The following is a 14,220-nucleotide window of genomic DNA, read 5'->3' as shown; positions in this document are numbered from 1 at the left end:
TCACCTCCTTGCGCAACCTAGCCCGCTCCAAGTATCACTCACCTGTGAATTGACTTTTTTTGCCTTTTACGCTCCAAATGGAAGCTTTCTCCTTCTTTTTCTCATAATGACTCCAAAGTACCTATTAAACTCAAAATCAAACATAAGATACATAATTTACAAGAAAACTCACAAAGAAAGCATAAACATCATATAAATAGTAAGGTGTTTGTTACACCTATCATAAAGTTTTGGGAGAACTTCATCAACAAAAGGTAAGTAAACACTGAACCACCTATTTCTCAAGTTATATTCACTTTTCTATCCTTGAGATGCTTGTCGCATAACTAAGTAGACTAGCTTGCACATACAAGAATTTCGAGGCGAGAACAAATTATTTAGTTGAACATCTGTTCATACTTGATCAATTTCGGAGGAGAACAAATTATTGTTAGGAACCAAATCATGATTAAAGTTTTTTATTAAAAAATAGTCTGGATCAGTGATATGTGTCATTGATGTTATTCAGGAATGTTTTGAATTGATTTATAGAAATATAGAACTACTTGTAGATGGGCAAAACGATTTGCTGGTTTTTAAGGAACCGAGGAGACGACCGTGCGGAGGAGACCCCTCGAACCGAGGAAACTGCTTAATCTCGCACAGATGCACTGCAAAGGGAATGCTTGAATTCGAGAGATCAATCTGTAAGACTCCGGCCTAAACCAAGACAATGACCGTTGCAGAGTCAATTCGGTCACAAGAGAGGATGGGTCGATCTGTAGTAGGGAAGCTGAGAAATGTGTGAGATCAATGGTGATCAAGGATTATGAATGTGCTTAAGATTTCTGTAAGTTTTCTGTGAACTGTTGAGTTCGAGTAAGTTTTGGTTGATTGATCGAATTCTTGAGAGTGATTGCTCAGATCAGAATTCTTCTGTTTTTTCAGTCATGGGTTCAGAGACTTATTTATATTGCAAGAAGTAGTAGACACATTGATCCCAGTAAGTGTGACGGTTGATGAAGTCAAGGAGTGTAAAAGTGGAAATCATGTTAGAACCAGTTACTCATCGTGCAGAGATTTGGTTGATTTTCCACTCATTACTTCGCTAACTCCTTAAACCGCTTGCACGACTTAGTCACATTCTCATCGTGGATGAACATACGTGCCAGAGGCCGCCAGACCAAAATCCAAGTTAATATTCCCCATGTGACACGATTGATGTCTCGTGTGGTTGTTGACTTGATGAGATGATGAGTCTTTGTGTTGCCGAATTGAACATGATTTACAAATGTTCTAGACTCATGAATTGAACATGTTGAGACATAGGTATGATTGTTGAATGAATGTTGATAGTTAAGTTGAGCAAATATTGATCATTCTATGAACTGTTGAATATTGATAGTTCTAGTCTGAGCAAATATTGCTCATCTGAGCAAATGTTTCTCGTTTGATGAATTATTTGGTAGCGAGACCAAATAAACATTAATTTAAGATGATGGCAACTGGACCGAGTATAATAATTAAAGTGTTGATTACGGAATCAACATAAACTTATTAGTGTTTGAATCTGGAATTATGAACCTTGGGTTCGAAACCCTAATTTCAATTGATGATTTATTGAAAATCAACCAAGGAGTGAAGGAGGGACCGGCTACATGGGATGATGGACCAATCATGTAACACCCAGATGCTCGAGTGGGAAAATACCAAAGTCTCTTGAAGAAAAGTTGGTTAAAAGATGATTAAATGCTGGTTTAATCATTTATTAAGATGGTGCTCGTCTGAGCGTTAGGCAATAAAACCTAATTATGAAGAAATGAGGGACCGACCAAGGGGTCATGAAACCGGCCCTGGTTGGTCATGGGACCGACTGACGATTGTTTGATGAAATTTTAAGTTGTTTGGAAGAGTTTAAACCTAATGTGAACAAATTAGGTCAAATGGTGAAAATGTGTGGGATCGGCCTCTTCCAAGCAAAAGGGACAACCTTGGTCGGTCAAGGTAATATGCTCATGTTCACCATAGTGTCCGTTCCTCAGTCCTGAGAATTTTGATATTTTTTTATGCGTGTTTGAGCAGCATTTGAGAAAAATATGAAGAAATCAGGGTTTGCTCAAACTGAGGAACTTCATAAGATGAAGGAAATCTAAAATACAAAACAAGGTTTGGACAAGTTAGGCATGATAAAGAGTGGCCAAGATTTGTCTAGGGAGAAGATAAATCTATGGTCATGGTTTATACACTTTAGTTCCTCATAATGAATAATTTATTAATTTTTCATTTCATCATAAATATTTCCTCTTTTTTTTTCCTTATAACATATTTCCATTAATAAATTAAATTAAAAAGTATTAATTATTTCTAAAACAAAGAAAATTATGGTTTGTAAAAAGACAAACACTTATGGGGCAATCCGAGAATTGAACTCGGGACTTCTCGCACCCTAAGCGAGAATCATACCACTAGACCAATTGCCCGTTGGTAAAAATTATTTCAATATATAATAGTGGTGGTAGTAGTAATGGGTGGTGAAATCTATGGCGGGTGTTGGTGAGTGGTGGAGGTGGTAACAATGGTGGTGGTGGAAGAAATTGTGGAGGTGGATGGTTTTAGTGGTGGTGGGTAAATGAAGCAAGAAAAGAAAAAAATGACGGGTAACATTGTATTGTGAAAGATGTAGTTGGTTGTTTTTAACACGACTAATAAAGGTAGGTGCTAAATGATACCAAACCATACATAACAAAATGATTATGAACATTGGATCAAATTGTGCCCCTGCTATCTTTGGTAACCTATCATGTGAATCATTATTAATTGCAATACAAAAGAGAATATAGCAAAAAAAAATATTAGAGAATAAATTAATTAACGACCTAAGTTTGTTCAACTTTATACATGACATTTGCGATTAATCGCCCAACATCCTTCGAGGGATGCGGTGGTTTTGTGTTTCAGACAGGCATTCGTGAGTAGTAGTATACTTTGTTAATTTTGTGCCGCTACAAAACGGGTAATACTATAAAGTATAAGATGTGGTTGATCGTCTTAATGTTAAAATAAACTCGATTAAAATACATGACAATTTAAATAAAAAACACTGGGATGTCACGTTACATAATAACTACTCTAAATTACATATTTAGCATCAAGATTTCGCCTTTCAATAGATAAATCTATGGTTGTATTGAGATCCCGTAAGTAGTGCTCAAGTTGGCACTTGGCTTTCTGAATGATTTTGAATACAATGAAAAGCTCCCTCTCGGTTTCTCCAAGGAAAACCTAAACCTTCTCAAAAAAATAAAATAATAAATCGAACAGCTGTTAGATGGAGCGCCATCACTACCACTGTAAACTTCTCTGAACTGCTACATATCCAATGAACTATCCACATATTAATTTGGTGATTTCGTCTTATCGTAATTCTTGATAAGGCATGCTATTAAAACTCTAATGGCTATTTTTGAAGGTATTTTCATATTATGAAATTCTCTTATAGGTGTTGTTTTATGCAAGTATTGTTTCAACTTGGGTTCTTCTATATTTTTGTATTAAGTTGATGATTTTTTAAATTTGAATACATGTTTAGATAACATAATTTGATACATATAAGGTATTCTCTTTGTAACACCAGTGTTATTCTCTTCTTTTTACCCATTGGCACTCTATAATGATCCCGGATTTGTAGACATTATTTGACCAATGTTAGGGTATTTGTTTAATCTCAAGGCTGGTTAAACCTTATGTATATTCTACAAATTGAAGGTGATATAAGTTTGTGTCGTATTTTTTCCCGAAACGAATGATACTTCTTCAAATGGTTAGTTCAATTTATATCGACACAGACATAAATATGACTATATATGTTCTTTAGTGTTCCAAATTACTTGAGTAACACTAGATGTCAGAACGCCACTCATGCAAAAAAAATTATCCATGAATTTGTTCAATTTTGTGCTATCATTTTATGTTATCAATATGATTGAGGAATGATCTTGCACATGTTCTGATTTACTTTTAGAAGTTTATTTATATCTCACACATGTATATCTTAGTCTTCCAATATCCAAGAGTTCTCTAATTTTATAAAAATCTCACATTTGCACAAAAAGAATAGTCTATAGTAGGGAAAATATTATGGGTCTCTGCTTCACGCCGTAGAGCCTTATCTATCAGTAATGAGTTCATAAATGTCATGGAATTGGGTTGGCAGGTTAGGCATATTTATTGTTAGAGAAAATATTTTATTTGAAGTTTAAAATTACGGTTGGATGAAATAGTAAACGAGATAATATCTATTTTATTTTATTTTTAATTTTCAAGCTGGGACAATATTGTTACTGAATACTAAATAGAAATAACATGCTTAAGAAAAACAAAAAGGTAACTAATCATTTTCCTGGCCGAAACCTCTTTGAATATCAAAACTATTTCCCGTGGAAAAAATAAAATAAGCCGAATGCAAACAATGTCGCATTAGAGAAAAAGGCATCCTGTGTCGTTACGGCACGGGTTAAGCCCTAGTAATAATAATAAAATAAGGAATTACAAGGTGTGGGACCGGCCATGACTAAAGCAAGGCCGGACGGCTAATGAGCCCGGTCCCATGACATCTTTCCTAATTTTATATTATTTTCATGATGTGAAAGAAATATCATGAAATTAAGAAGTTATTGAAACGCTAGAGTTTCCATGAGATGAAGGAAATAATAATAATAAAAAAAAAGGAGTGCAAGGTGTGGGACCGGCCATGGCTAGGGCATGGTCGGCCGGCTAGTGGCCCGGTCTCGTGACACCTTTTCCTAATTTTATATTATTTCCTTGATGTGAAGGAAATATCATGAAACTCATGAGTGAAAAAGCGGGGGTACATCAACCACACCCAACAACTCGATTAGCAATTTGTATGGAATATACTTTCTAAAGAATCAACTAGACAATCAGACTCAATCTAGAGAAAAGTATATCAAAGATTTTATATCTCAATCTCTCGATTTGATCTTTACTCAAGCAAATAGAAACCTGCGAGTCTTTATCAAAGAGAGATAACTTGGATGGTACCAAAGACCAATATCCAAGTGTCAATAAATTTAAATCAACAACCAAAAGGTCAGATATTCTAATTGATTGAACAACGCACAATCTGTGATATTTTAATTATGTAAACAAATATAATGCGGAATAGAAATAACACAGACACCAGAATTTTATTAACGAGCAAACCGCAAATGCAGAAAAACCCCGGGACCTAGTTCAGATTGAACACACACTGTATTAAGCCGCTACAGACACTAGCCTACTCCAAACTAACTTCGGTTTGGACTGTAGTTGACCCCCAATCAATCTCACACTGATCCAAGGTACAGTTATGCTCCTATGCCTCTGATCCCAGCATGATGCTACGTACTTGATTCCCTTAGCTGATATCACCCACAACTAAGAGTTGCTACGACCCAAAGTCGAAGACTTTAATAAACAAATCTGTGTCACACATAAAAGTCTACGGTGATAGATAAATCGGTCTCCCACGAATATACCTATGATTTTTTGTTCCGTCTTTTGATAAATCAAGGTGAGCATGAACCAATCAATAACCCGGACTTATATTCCCGAAGAACAGCCTAGTATTATTGATCACCTCACAATAATCTTAATCAACGCAGCGAAAAAAGATATTGCGGAATCAGAAACGATGAGACGAAGATGTTTGTGACTTCTTTTCTATCTTGCCTATCGGAGATATAGAATCTCAAGCCAATTATTCTAATTGTACTCGTAACGATAGAAACAACAAGATCAGATCACACAACTACGATAAAAGTAGTATCAGTCTGGCTTCACAATCCCAATGAAGTCTTTAAGTCGTTAACCTGGTTTATAAGAATAAACCAAAGGTTAACGGAGAATCGACTCTAGCTTAGCACAACTAGTATCACACAGAATATGCGGGATTAGGTTTCCCAGTTGCTAGAGTTCTCCCTTATATAGTCTTTCAAATCAGGGTTTGCAATCAATGTTAGCTTGGTAACAAAGCATTCAATATTCACCGTTAGATGAAAACCTGATTAGATTCAAGCTAATATTTCTCAACCGTTGGATCGAAAACTTAGCTTGTTACGCAGAAATGAAATGTCCAATTTTGGGTTTATGAACCGTACCCAAACATTAACATTCGTTGGTTCAACAATAGTTAACCAATGGTTAGCTATATGATCACTTTCATATCAACCATATTCTTCTTCTCCATGACTAGTTCAAATGAATCAAATGAACTAGTTAGAGAATTGTTCAATTGCAAGGAAATCTTATGTAACTACACAAGACACAATCGAAGAAAAATCAGTTTGATTCACTCGAACTGGTTCATGAACTTTATAGCCACGGTTTGCAAAAGCATTCCTTAATTTATTTAAACATGAGTTCAAGAACAACCGGTTTTAGGAATACACTTTGGTTTTAGGCATTCCTTAGTTTATTTAAACTTGGCTCACGCCACATCCATTTCTCTTGATCAACAAAGTTTGCAAACTTTGGTTCAAGTAATAAGGACTTATACATATATGTGTTTCAACAACAATGCTTACATCCTACCAATGGTTATGTAATCTAAACTCTCATTTCAATCATTTGAAACATTCTCAGAGAATGTTGTATAGCCATTATTCACAGACCATTTTTCGTCAGAGAAATTTTCAAAGTGATTGAAACATTACATGACTTTCGGCACTAGGCAAAGATGGATTTGGCTAAAGCGAAAGCTTATCGACACACATTTCGAGAAATAGATATACGAGATAAACTCGGCTCGAAATAGCAAATGTGTATAATGAAAGTCTATACCAAAACGGCTTTTGTCTCAAGAGTAGGAGATAGAGTAAATAGACTTTTGAGTGATAGATAAGTTCAAGTCTCCACATACCTTTTAGTCGATGAAGATCCACCAGTTCCTTGAGTAGTCCTTCGTCTTGTATGATGATTGGCATGGAGTCTTGAGCTCAACTACACTTTCTATCCTAGTCCGAGACCTTTAGCTATATAGGCTAGAAATCAAGACTTATAGTTTTGATCACTAACATTGACAAACATGCTTGAGATAGCAACGCATACGAGTTCGACCGAGCAATGCTCTAACAATCTCCCCCTTTGTCAATTTTAGTGATAAAACTATTAATACATATGGAATACAAAAAATAAATAAATTAACTTTTGTAGCTCCTATTCCACATGCCTAATCTTCAACATTACTCGAAATCTTTGTCACTTCCAAGTACTCCAATGATCCCAAAGGTTGTAAGTTTAGTATCATCGTTGTTGAAAATCCGTAGCTATAACAACAAGAAAACAATAATTCTCAATCATTGTTATACAGTGTCATAGTATCATTACACAGCGTCAAAGTTCAATTATATCACAACTTCAACAACAATACTATGCTGATATGTATCACTCCCCCTTAGTCAATACTCCATCTCACATGGAAACCACTCCCCCTTACATAATGATCCGAAAACCATATGTATTTGTAGTGTGAACTACATATTAATTCTCCCCCTTTTTGTCAATAAAATTGGCAAAGTTACAAGAACGGGATCCTAATAAATTTCCGAAAGAGACATTTTATGACCAAAAGAAAAAAACACACATCATCTTATTTAGATGCAATCATAAAGCCGAAGCTAAATGCATTCATCAAGGAGTTTAAAGATATAAGATAACCCCTATAATTTTCCACAACCGCACTCCCCACAAAGATATGGCAATTAAGCGCAAGTTCAAAAAGAACTCTCCCCCATAATATGTCATTCCTGAAAGAACAACAAGAGCGACCTTAATTTCGAAAGAAAAGAAGGATTTATTTGGACATAACAAATCACATACAAGTATGAATTTGAATCCAAAATATTCAATTAAATTAACCACAAGAGAACCCATGATTAATTCAATCGAAATACACAACCAAACTAATCACAAAAAGTGATCAATTTAATTGGCCATACTCGCATAAGAAAATCTATGGAGCAATGACTAAGTTAATCATGAAATAATCAACCCAGTCAAGAATGCTCAAACATAAGAAAAACTTATGGAGTCATAACTAAATAACCAAACAAGAAGATTAATTTAGTTTAAAAATACTCGACATAAAGTACCTTATGGAACAACAACAAATCTAATCACAAAAATAATCAACTTGGTTGTTATAATGCTCAACACATTACGGAGTCTCACAGTAATACATAAAGTATGGATCAGGGAAGATCAATTACTGCCGAATACACAAGGATTCATTCTATTTTCCATTACAATTTGCACAATGACAACCAATAAACATAATCCTTGAAAACAAAAGATTTTAACCTATCTTCCATCAATAATTGACAATATCGGCTTAACTTTTGTATTTGTCAAAAGTCCATTCATTCCTTTATCAATATAAGAATATCGACTTACCAAAGACTTTACTTTTGACAAGTTATGGGACAATCCTAGTTCACGGACGCAAACACACATATCCCATAAACAATTTGCAATATATAAAATCATAAAGATTAATACTACAAAAATCATCTTCCAAACAAGTTTACAATTTAAACCAATAAATCTAAAAACATGAAGATGAAAACGTTGGACATAGATGTGTAATCACAATAATGGCTATTCCAAACTCTAGTTATTCTTCTAATAAAACAAGAAAAAAATATAAGATTTACTACGCAAACAGAAAGAAAAACTAGACTTTTAATGCCAATGTCGAACACGAACTGAAGACATATGGACGGTTCTGGATCCTCATGAGTCTTGAGGTTTTCAAACTTGTGAACGACGGTATCCTTTGGAACTTTCGGAAGAATATCCTTATTGGAAAGTTCTTTAACACGGGTCTTCATGAGAACGAGGTCAGAATTAACCTTTTTCAACTTATTTCTTACCACATGAAGACACTTCATTGTATCAACAAGTTATTGTTTTGCATCCTCAAAGTTCTTTAGGAAGTCAAGAACTACATCATACGATATCTCTTCAATCTCCTCAATATCCGAATAGGAATCAGGATATTGAGGAAAGGATCCTTCAACTTGAACAACGGTTCCCTTCTCTTTACCGAACTCGAAATATATACGATTGTAAATGAAGTCTTCAGGAAAATCCCAAGAACAAGAAGAAGGCCCCATTGGAAATAAGAAACCTAGAGTGAGAAGTGTTAGAGAACTGCTCGGTCAAACTCGCATGTGTTGCTATCTCAAGCATGTTTGTCAATGTTAGTGATCAAAACTAGAAGTCTTGATTTCTAGTCTCTTATAGCTAAGTCTTGGACTAGGATAATAAGTGTAGTTGAGCTCAAGGACTTCATGGCGATTCACCATACAAGTAGAAGATTTATTCAAGGAACCGGTGGAACTTCTCGACAAAAAGGTATGTGGAGACTTGAAATTATTTGTCACTCAAAAGTCTATCTATTTTATCTCCTACTCTTAGAGACAAAAGTCATATGCTATATATATAGACTAGATTATACACATTTGGTATTTTGAGCCGAGTATACCTCTCATATCTATATCTCGAAATATGTGTTGGTAAGCTTTTCGCTTCGACCAAGTTTATCTTTACCTAGTGACGAAAGTCATGAATGTTTCAATCACTTTGGAAATTTCTTTGACGAGAAATGGTGTAACAACTATATAACGTCCTCTAAGAATGTTTCAATGATTGAAATGAGAGTTTAGATTACATAACTAATGGATTCCTTGAACCGAAGTACTCGAACTTTGTTGATCAAGAGAACCGGAAGTATGGCAAATGCCAAGTCCGCGAACTGCCGAAGTTCTCAAACCCAAGAATTTCTGCTGGAGTTGACAAACTACTTGTGTGAGCCAAGTCCGCGAACCCAGTCCGCGAACCGGCAAAGTTCTCATCCCGAGAATTTTTGCTGGAGTTTGTAAACTCTGTCCGGTGTCTTAAGTCTGCGAACCTAGTCTGCGAACTTGAGAAGGTTATATATATAAAGATGATTTCTGAACTTAATCTTAAAAGACTAAGGAATGCATTTGCAAACCGTGGATATTAAAGTTCATGAACCGATTCAAATGAATCAAATCATCTTTGCTTCAATTGTGTCTTGTGTAGTTACATAAGATTTCCTTGAAATTGAACAACTCTCTTAACTAGTTCATTTGAGTCATTTGAACTAGTTATGGTAAAGAAGAACATGGTTGGTATGAAATGCTCATATGGTTAATCTTTTTGGTTAGACTATTGTTGAACTAACAATGTACACGTTTGGGTGCGGTTAACAAACCTAGAAGCGTACAGTCATTTGTGTATAACAAGCTGAGTTTTCGTTACAACGGTTGAAAAATATTATCTTGAATCTAAATTAGGTTTTCATCTAACGGTGGATATTGATTTCTTTGTAACTAAGGCAAAACCCTGATTTGAAAGACTATATAAGGGGACATCTAGCAACTCTGCAAAACTAATCCCCCCACCTTGCATGTGATACTAGTTTGCGTGCTAGAGTCGATTCTCCTTTAACCTTTGGTTTTCTTCTTCTAAAACCAGGTTAACGACTTAAAGAATTCATTGGGATTGTGAATCCAGACCGATACTACTTTTATCGTAGTTGTGTGATCTCATCTTACATCTTCTATCGTAACAGTACAATCATATTGATTGGCTTGAGATTGTTTGATTTCTCTGATAAGCAAGATATAAAAAGTAATCACAAACACCTTCGTCTCATTGTTTGTGATTCCGCAACATCTTGTTTCGCTACCATACGATTAAGATTGTTGTGAGGTGATTGATTAATCTAGGATGTTCTTCGGGAATATAAGACCGGATTATCAATTGGTTCCTGTTCGCATTGATTATTATCAAAAAGCGGAACAAAAACTTTAGGGTTTTTCTATGGGAGACAGATTGATCCTTTGATAGACTTTTCTGTGTGAGACAGATTTGTTTATTGTTAAAGACTGCAATTTTGGGTCATAGAAACTCTTAGTTGTGGGTGAGATCAGCTCAGGGAATCAAGTGCACAGTATCCTGCTGGGATCAGAGGCGTAGGGAGTACAACTGTACCTTGGATCAGTAGTATACTAATTAGGGTTCAACTATAGTCCAGTCCGAAGTTAGCTTGGAGTAGGCTAGTGTCTGTAGCGGCTTAATACAGTGTGTATTCAATCTGGACTAGGTCCCGGGGTTTTTCTTCATTTGCAGTTTCCTCGTTAACAATATTTCTGGTGTTTGTGTTATTTCAGTTTCCGCATTATATTGTTTATCTTTATAATTGAAATAATACAGGTTGTGCGTTTAGATCATCAATTAGATTAATCCAACCTTTGGTTGTTGATTATCATTGATTGATCCTTGGACATTGGTCTTTGGTACCGTCCAAGTTATTCCTTGTGTTTGATTAGGTCTCGGTGATTTCTATTAGCTTGAGTAAATCAAAACAAGAGAGAGATATTAACTCCTTGAGATACTTTTACCTAGATTGAGTCTGATTGTCTAGTTGATTCTCTAGAAAGTGTTTCGGAGTTAGTCCATAAAGATTGCTAAGCGAAATATTGGGTGGTGTTGTTAGACCCCCGCTTTTTCAATTGGTATCAGAGCAGACAAACACTTTCAAGACCTTACAAGTCTGTGTTTGTAGCGATCTGACTCTATGTACAGAGGTGTTATCTCTATTAACGTACCACCAGCCTTCGATGGCTCCAATTACTTATGATGAAAAATCGATATGCGATATTTTCTTCAAGCTCGTGATTTTCAATCATGGGTATATGTTGTTAATGGCTATGATGCTCCCGTTGTGGAAGTTGGAGATGTAAACGTTCCCAAACCTATTGGTGAATACACCCCTGCTGAGATAAATGTTGCAAATCATAATTCCGACGGTTTGAATGTCATCATACATGCCAGTACCCCAAATCTTCAGCACCATGTGTCTAATTGCACTCGGTCTAAAGATGCTTGGGATATCTTAGAAACCGTATTCGAGGGAAATTCCAGTGAAAAGGAAGCTAGGCTTCAAAACCTTAATTCCAATTGGGAGAACCTTTGTATGGCAGATGAAGATACATTTGATGAGTTTAATCACAGAGTGTCTGAAATTGTTAATGCATCTTTTGCACTGGGTAAGACTATTCATGAAAATGACATTGTGATGAAAATTCTCAGATCGCTGCCGTCTAGATACGAGTCTAAGAAGCATGCCATCGTTGAGGGAAATAACCTTGATAATCTTTCCAGAAATACATTGGTTGGAAATCTAAAGATCTTTGATCATGAGCACACATCCAAAATCGGTAAGGATGTTGCCTTCAAAGCACAGAGGAACACTAAATTACTTGTTAAGAGTAAAAGTGTCTATGTCTCTGAGGATGATTAGTCTGAGGGTGATTTTTCGGATGAAGATCTTGAAAAATCAGTCTCCTTGATCACAAGACAGTTTGGGGATCTTCTATTGAAGGGAAGTAAACGGTTTTCAAGAGACAAACCTAAGTCGTCAGATAAACCTCACAATCGCATTCCTCCTAAAAATAGGGACGCTGACGAGTCTGATGACAAAGATATGCCACAGTGCTTTAAGTGTAAAGATTTTGGCCATTTTGCAAATGAGTGCCCAAATCGTAGAAAGTACACTGGGAACAAAGGTCTTGCTGTACCACTTGATGAGATGTCTGAGATGTATGATTCTGATGAAGACAGGAAATCAAGTGTCGGTCTTCTATGTGAAAACATCGATTTTGATAACTGTAGCAATACATACATCAATCTTGATGGGTTCGGTGAAGAAGAGAACCCAATCAAGTTGGAAGATTCAATTGACCCATCCTTTGGAAACTTTGTCTGTAATGTTTCAGGATCTACCTTGTGTTCAGCTGCAGTTGCACCACAGATGCCTGATTATTATCCAAGATTGACGTGCTCATTTTGTTCTCAGAAGGGTCATGAATTATCAAGATGTTACAAGTACAAACATCAATTGAGGCACGCTAACAATCTTCGACGAAGAGCAAATCAGTTAGCAGGGAAGCTTAAACTTGCTCAGAAGACTGCTGAGGTATGTAGGATTTTATCTTCGTTTAAGAAGTTTGTTTCCAAAGACAAAACAAGACCATTTGAGAAGAAAGTATGGTCAAATTGTTTTGATAGACAGAGTTCAGAGGATTCCTCTCAAGAGGAAAATGGTGGACAAATTGTTGTTCACCACAGCAAAAATTAATTGTGTTGATTGGTAAATCTTGTCTCATGTGCCTGATCAAAAGAGACAAGGTTGTGAATGCACAGGCTTTAGGAAAATTTGTTTTTGGTTTATTCTTTTCTGTCTATCAAATAAAAGGAATGGTTATTCTAGACAATTCTACTCTTCATAGGGTTTAGAGTTGGACGTCCACGAACCTGTTTAAAGGTTTCGAACCCTACATTCTTTTTTCCTCTTAGGTATCCTTTATATCTCAAGACTGCTTGTTGAGATTGTGAATTCCAATCACAAAAATCAGTTGGTTATAACTGTTCTCATAAGCATCATGTCTTTGGATGGAAAGGATGTCAACATGATTGTTAAGCCATCAATCAAGGAAAAAGAAAAATCTCTAGTAATTCCATCCTTAAAAAGAAAAAGGAGGAATACAAGAAAGCCAAGGGCTGTCCCTTCTAACTCTCAGAAATTTTCCGATGTTCTTGATGAGTTGAAGGAAGTAAAAAAGGAGATTTGTGAAATAAAGGCTTGCGTTTTAAGATCTTTGGAAATTCAGAAAGCCCTGGTTCGACATCACCAACCAAGACGGTTTGTTGATATTAACTCCTTTCTCCACGAACCTTATGTACCTATGGAGGTTGATGACAAGGAGTTCGGGAATGATAAAGAATCTCTCAAAGATATTGTTGCATAGTATGTCTTCTTTTTGGCTTAGTTGGAAGAATAACTAGTGCTTTGAATAGCGATGATTGTGACTACACATAGCTATTATTTTCATCTTCTTGTTTTTAGGTTTTTGGTTTAAATTCTAAAACTATTTGGAGGATGATGATTTTTTTTTTTGCAGTATTTAATCTTTATGATTTGTTATATTGCAACTTGTTATGGGATATTGGTGTTAACGTCCGTGAACTATGTTGTCCCATATTTTGTCAAAAGTAAAGTCGTTCATGATCGGTATTCGTTTATTGGTATAGGAATGAATAGACTTTTGACATATACAAAAGTTAAGCCTATATTGTCAATCTTTGACAGAA

At 35.7% G+C, this 14,220-nt stretch overlaps 1 non-coding gene across 1 annotated transcript; it reads right to left on the bottom strand.

The window, feature by feature from the left end:
- Positions 1–2,387: 2,387 nt before the first annotated feature.
- TRNAP-AGG lies at positions 2,388–2,459 on the bottom strand. The gene has a single exon. It is a non-coding gene; the product is annotated as a tRNA-Pro (tRNA).
- Positions 2,460–14,220: the final 11,761 nt, after the last annotated feature.

The sequence above is a fragment of the Papaver somniferum genome, unplaced genomic scaffold, assembly GCF_003573695.1.
Source record: "Papaver somniferum cultivar HN1 unplaced genomic scaffold, ASM357369v1 unplaced-scaffold_135, whole genome shotgun sequence".
Lineage (NCBI taxonomy): Eukaryota > Viridiplantae > Streptophyta > Magnoliopsida > Ranunculales > Papaveraceae > Papaver > Papaver somniferum.
Note: the sequence above shows the minus strand (reverse complement) of the source record. Positions and strands in the feature narration are given on the sequence as shown.